Genomic DNA, 5,949 nt, shown 5'->3' with positions numbered 1-5,949 from the left:
ATGTCTTTAACACCTTTCTGGGCCTTGAAAGTTTTAGTTGTATAGGCTGTCAATGAAAGGATAAAAGTCTGTCAGATTTCATTAAAAATATCTTTATTTGTGTTCCGAAAATGAACAAAAGTCTTATAGAAATGGAATGACATAAGAGGGAGTAATTAACGATAATTCTATTTTTTGGTGAACAAACTTCTTAAGGCACACTTTGTTTTTGGCACCACTTATAACACTATTCTACACAAGATGTACATTTTCATTCAGACCACTGTGTACAACAAAGATGTTGGCAAAGTGAAGGTCCTTGTATCGCTGAGGTTAGAGCAAGGCTGCTTAGCTAGTAGGTTCAACAGGTTCTGTACTGAATATAATGATGTATTGTCATTTCATGCAGACGTGATGTATTTTTGTGCATGTATGTGTATGTTTCTTGAGCCTGACAACATTTTTTAATAAATGTTTTAAATGTGACATCGTTGATCTTGTTTTCTATGGTTTTTAAAATACCAAATGGGTTTTAAAATGAGATAATTTTTCACTATTATAAATGTAAATGAACTCTACATAAGTGAAATATTAACACTAATCAGAATACATTTTCCTGCAGAGTTAAATTCCCCTAGTGTTAAACTCTGGTAACACTATTCAGTGTTGAGCAGTGTTACTTTTTTTTACTCCAAATAGAGTTAATTTAACTGAAAATGTAACACTATGACAAGAGTCAATTTATCACCAATTCTGAGTGGGACCAAATACACTCGGGCCGAATGTTAAATTAAACTCTTATAGCATTAATTTAACACTGCCAAATGTACTGTGTAGTGCGGTGTGTTCAAGCTCAGCTTTATGGTCCAGACGCAGCCGAAACAAGGCGGCAATAGTGTTGACTTTCGTCGCTGCGCGTTCCTTGAATTCAGCTTGTTGTGTCATTTAAACCTTTAAACAGGGTTGTAAACAAGGACAATATTTTTACTTTCGACAGCACCTTGTAAGACAGAATCAGCAAATGGACTGAGCAGCGCTGTCATCAGAAATCTCCTTTAACATAACCAGTCCATCTCCCTCTCATAATATTCAACTCTACATAATACAGTAAGCTTTCAATACAGTAATACAATAAGCTTTCAATTAAGCAAAATTGAACTTTACATGGCCATTCGCTCCAACGTTACCCTATAAATGTTAAACAGATAAATGTGTGCTATTAGGTGCATATCCAAGTGTTTGTGTGGAGTGTTGAAGCTGTTAGCATGATTATAGGACATAGAGGCACCATCGCAATTTGCTTGAAATTTTTTTTCTTGATAATGGTGGAAACAGCTTAAAACACACCATTTTTGCTCATAGAGATAAGGCTAATAAATAATTTGAAACGGCAACGAGTCTTTTGTAAAATAAAGAAAAAAACAAAAACAAATAGGAAGTGCTTTCTGCTGTCTCGATCTCCATGAACTGGAGCGTGTCACAGAAATGAACCGAAGCTCAGCGTAAAGGCTACTTGCCTCAGGCATGAGTCATATATCTAGAGAAAGCTTGAAAATGCCTATTTTTATGAACTAATTCAATTAAAAAAACAAATGCTCTCTGATTATGTAATCCGTATGTAAGGTACTTTTTTTTTTCTCTGCTAACATGGCGAATAAGCATTGCTAACTTCATCTTTGCAGCTGCTACTGACTCAGGAAGCGCTAGTTTATTAATAAATTATTAAAATATCTATTTCATATCGCTATTTTTCCAGACACAATCAGTCATTACTATAGCTTATATATTTATCCATAATTTATTTATTTATTTATCCATAAAATTAATATAAATAAGTTGACTAGATAAATCATTCATCATTATAAAACATATATAAACATCATTATGCTAAAATATTTTAAATCATAAATAAGTATTCCAGAGAGTAATAAATGTCTACATTGTTCAGTAAAGAACAACAGAGACACATGAAGTTGCAATAAAGAGCCATCACTAAGGAAACACTACAGAGTTTAATGATGCACCCTTGAAACATCAAGATGAGTTGTACGAGTGTCAGAGGTCACAGTCAAAATGGGCAACCACATGACCTGAATATTGTTTTGCCTCCAAGATGACTCCAGTCTATAGTCAGTTGTATTGATGAGATACAAGATATGTTATCTAATATGACATCTATATGGTAATTTAATACAGTGACCGCACTAACCTTGAGAACAGTCCAGCACAACTCTGGAAGTGATGCTTGCCTGAGCTAATTCCACACTATGTTGCTAGAGAGTTACACAGTAAAAAAGTGCTCAATAGATTTTAGCCACTGAGTCATTTCAGGGTGTTGCCTAGTCAAATAAGGCCCATCTGCCATTCATTTGGTTAAAATCGTAAGTTTGTACACAAATGTTTGAGAAAACTTAAATACACATCACTTGTAATACCTGTAACACATTTAGTACTTGTAACACTTGTAATATTGCACATGTAATAAATGTAACACTTGTAATATGTGTAACATGCATAAGATTTGCAATACAATTGTAATTTGTGTAAAACGTACAATACTTGTAACACACGTAATATGTGTAACACATGTACTATCACATTCAATATTACACATCCTTGTACATAGTGTTCATAAGGGAGAAAATAATATGCATCACCTTTTTTTTTCTTCTTAAAATTAACTAATGACCTTAGATGTGATTACACAGTAATTGCATTGCCCAAAATTAATCATGCTGAGTCAAGCAACACCACAATAACTGCTGCCCTGTAATTTTGACTATAATACATACAATAAACAAAAACAAACAGATGGAAAAAAGGATGAAATTTTAATTTAAGATGTGCATATTCTGCAGATGCAAAATTATATCAGAGCTGAGCTTGTCATTGGACCAACTGAAGACAAACAGCTGCGACTCTGCTGCTAGAAACAGGCTGATATGTAAATTGCCATTTTGGAAGAACAAATCATTGCCCTGGACTTCATTCTACATTTCTCTGCATGCTGACAACTGACAATTCGATAAAAGCACTTATATTTTAATTTATTTATTTTTTAAATGCTATTGTCACTTGTCATGTGTCTCACCTAGTTAGCGATCAACTCTAGTTGTTTCTAAAAGCATTGACTCCTGATCTCTAATCATTAAAACAATAATTAGCATGCATTGTGTGACATTTCATACCCTTCAGCATGTAAATAATGCCCCTCCCAAAAAGTATGGGGTCGCAAACATTATTTTCCCACTGAAAATAATTTGTTATACCTTAATCGTTTGCACAGTTCAGTAAATGTGTGACATGATCATATCTCATGAATATGTTTATCCTGTAATGCTTGTGACTAATTTGATTATTTGATGGTACTCTAAAATCACTTAATCATATATCCATTATGACAGAAGGGATGAACACAACACTTTTTACCTCAGATAAGGATGTTTACGCAACAATATTCCCTAACAGACATCTAATTACTGTAAAGGAGGAACTAGTATGATAGATTATTAAATATGATGAATAGAAATAGCAAGTCCTGCTAAGTACAGAGAACTGCAATTTCAAATAATTATAGCTTTATGTGCTGTTTTAAGTAAAAATGACCATGAGGTGAAAATATGTATCAAAATATTTGTGAAAATATTTCAATTTGAAAAAGTCACTCTGCTCTCCAAGGTGAAAAAAAAAATGTTGAACAGTGATTTATTTAAATAGAGGTTCATTATTATGGATGATTACAACATTAGAATTTGAAAATGAGGGAAGGCCCTTGCCTTTTTTTCGAGTGGCGTCCTCTGCAAGGTTGAGATGAACCAACCAGGTGTGATACAATATGTGACGCGAATGATGATATGCATGCAAATACCTTCTTCAAACAGACAACCAATAATGGAGAGGCTAATTTGTATGTTTTAGGAATTCATAGATATTTGTTTCTTATTACCGTCCATATCAATTTGTTTCATGTCCACACACACAATTTATTTCACAGTATGAGTTTATCTTTTCTGTTTGACACATTTTACTGCAAGCTGCACATAACTCAATGTAGAAAGGTGCCATATTGTTGCTAGGCAACAGCTCATAAAGGACCCAGAGATTATAAGCAATGTTTGCAGATTACAAATTAGCTTCCCTTTGTTGCCAGTGGCAATATGTAGCGCGTGGCCTGAGGAAGGTCAGCCAATGTAATACAACACACACACACACACACACACACACTTGCATTTGTGGTTTACGGGGACTCTCCATAGGCATAATGGTTTTTATGCTGTACAAACTGTATTTTCTATCACCCTACACCTAAACCTACCCCTTACAGAAAACTACAGGACATTTTTGAACAGATGCTCTTGACTGTGCGTACACACTCTTTAAGTGGCTTGTGTGTTTTAGCGACACCAAATGGCCAAGCAATTAAGTGAACAGAATAATTAAAAACTCTGCTTTTCATTTAGGCTGTTAAACGAAGAGAAAGGAAAAATTGAAATCGCATCATATGACCCCTTTAAGTAAAATGCATCAATCAGACATGTAGTTAATCAATCAAAATATATTTAACGTTCATCCAGGTGAAAATACTTTGTGTTAATTTTTTTACTAGAATGAATTGGCTATAAAAATGTCTGTGTGTGTGTGTGTGTCCAGTGTTTTAGGACATTGAGACCATGGATGTGCTAGCACTGTTAGAAGACCTTTCCATGTTACTATGCGGAGGGAGCGTGTTTTCAGGGATTGTGAGGATTTCTTGGCTCATGATGATGATTGACTTATGAGCCGATTTCGATTCCCAAGGGCCATCCTCTTGGAATTGTGTTCTGAATTACGGCCAGTATTGGAGAGACCTTCAGGAATAAATCACGCTGTACCTGTTCCTTTGCAAGTATTGACGACTGTAAACTCCACCGGCCTCGCTCCGTTCCCACAGCTCTCGGCCCCACCCCTCTCGTCACAACGACATTAAGCCACTTAATTTCAGCGGGAATCGACAGACCGATAGGGGATGTAACAGTCATCCCTGAGTCATGCCATAGTAGAGATGGCATGCCATAGAGATGGCACCCCAATACATTCGTTTTCCTTGGGCAACAGGCCAACATCAAAACCCAATTTGCAGCGATCGCCGGTTTTCCAAATGTTATCGGTGCTGTATTGACTGCACTTTTGCAATAAAGGCACCACCTGAGAATGAATTTGCTTTTGTTAACCGAAAAACATTTTTGGTCAGTGAATGTCCAAATCATATGTGATGCACACCTGTGTTAATTTTGACAGGCATTTTTGATTAGTCTTAGTCTTTATCTTGAGACAAAAATGTTTAATATTCTTAGTCACATTTTAGTCATTTAGTCTAGTTTTAGTCGACGAAAAGTCATTGCATTTTTGTCAACTTTTAGTCATTACTTTTAGTCAAACTGCAGTTACCAACATTTATTTTGGTAGCTATTTTATATGTAGTCTTCAAACAAAAATTCTTCTCTCTTTAGACCAAATCAATTAAGCTTAGGATAAATTTGAATCAAGGATTGAATTTGGAAAAAAACTTGAATAAATGATGACAATTTCATTTTTGGGTGAACTATCCCTTTAACAGTAGTGAAAAGGGAGCAACTTATATAAGAACAATTATATTTTTTATAATATATATAATTTATAATTTTTGAAAAAGAAGCAGAATAAGACAAATATGAAAGAGATACACATTAAACTCATTTTTCAGATACAGTAGGTTTACTTAACATATTTATTTAACATCTTTTGTTGGTTAACATTAATGACAAGGATAGGTACTTAATTAGGAATGCTGTCCCTTTAAGAAGGAAGGCATGCATGTAATACTGACACACGTTCAGTTTTCACCCACCTGTTTGCGTTCACTTAATCCATAACCGACTGTATTTACGTGAGATACTCCACACAATAGACATTTGGACTTCTGTGTGTGTATTTGAGCACTGAGAACTGATC

General features: G+C 34.8%; 1 long non-coding RNA gene across 1 annotated transcript in view; it reads right to left on the bottom strand.

Annotated features, from left to right (window-relative positions):
* LOC107750132 (uncharacterized) overlaps positions 1 to 487 on the bottom strand; it is a 1,722-nt gene extending 1,235 nt beyond the window's left edge. Inside the window, exon 1 of the long non-coding RNA XR_001641120.1 lies at positions 14 to 487. This is a non-coding gene — a long non-coding RNA (uncharacterized LOC107750132). The remainder of the gene's footprint in view (positions 1 to 13) is intronic.
* Between the last annotated feature and the right edge of the window lie 5,462 nt (positions 488 to 5,949).

Source organism: Sinocyclocheilus rhinocerous, unplaced genomic scaffold (genome assembly GCF_001515625.1).
Source record: "Sinocyclocheilus rhinocerous isolate Xijiao unplaced genomic scaffold, SAMN03320098_v1.1 scaffold582, whole genome shotgun sequence".
Lineage (NCBI taxonomy): Eukaryota > Metazoa > Chordata > Actinopteri > Cypriniformes > Cyprinidae > Sinocyclocheilus > Sinocyclocheilus rhinocerous.
Note: the sequence above shows the minus strand (reverse complement) of the source record. Positions and strands in the feature narration are given on the sequence as shown.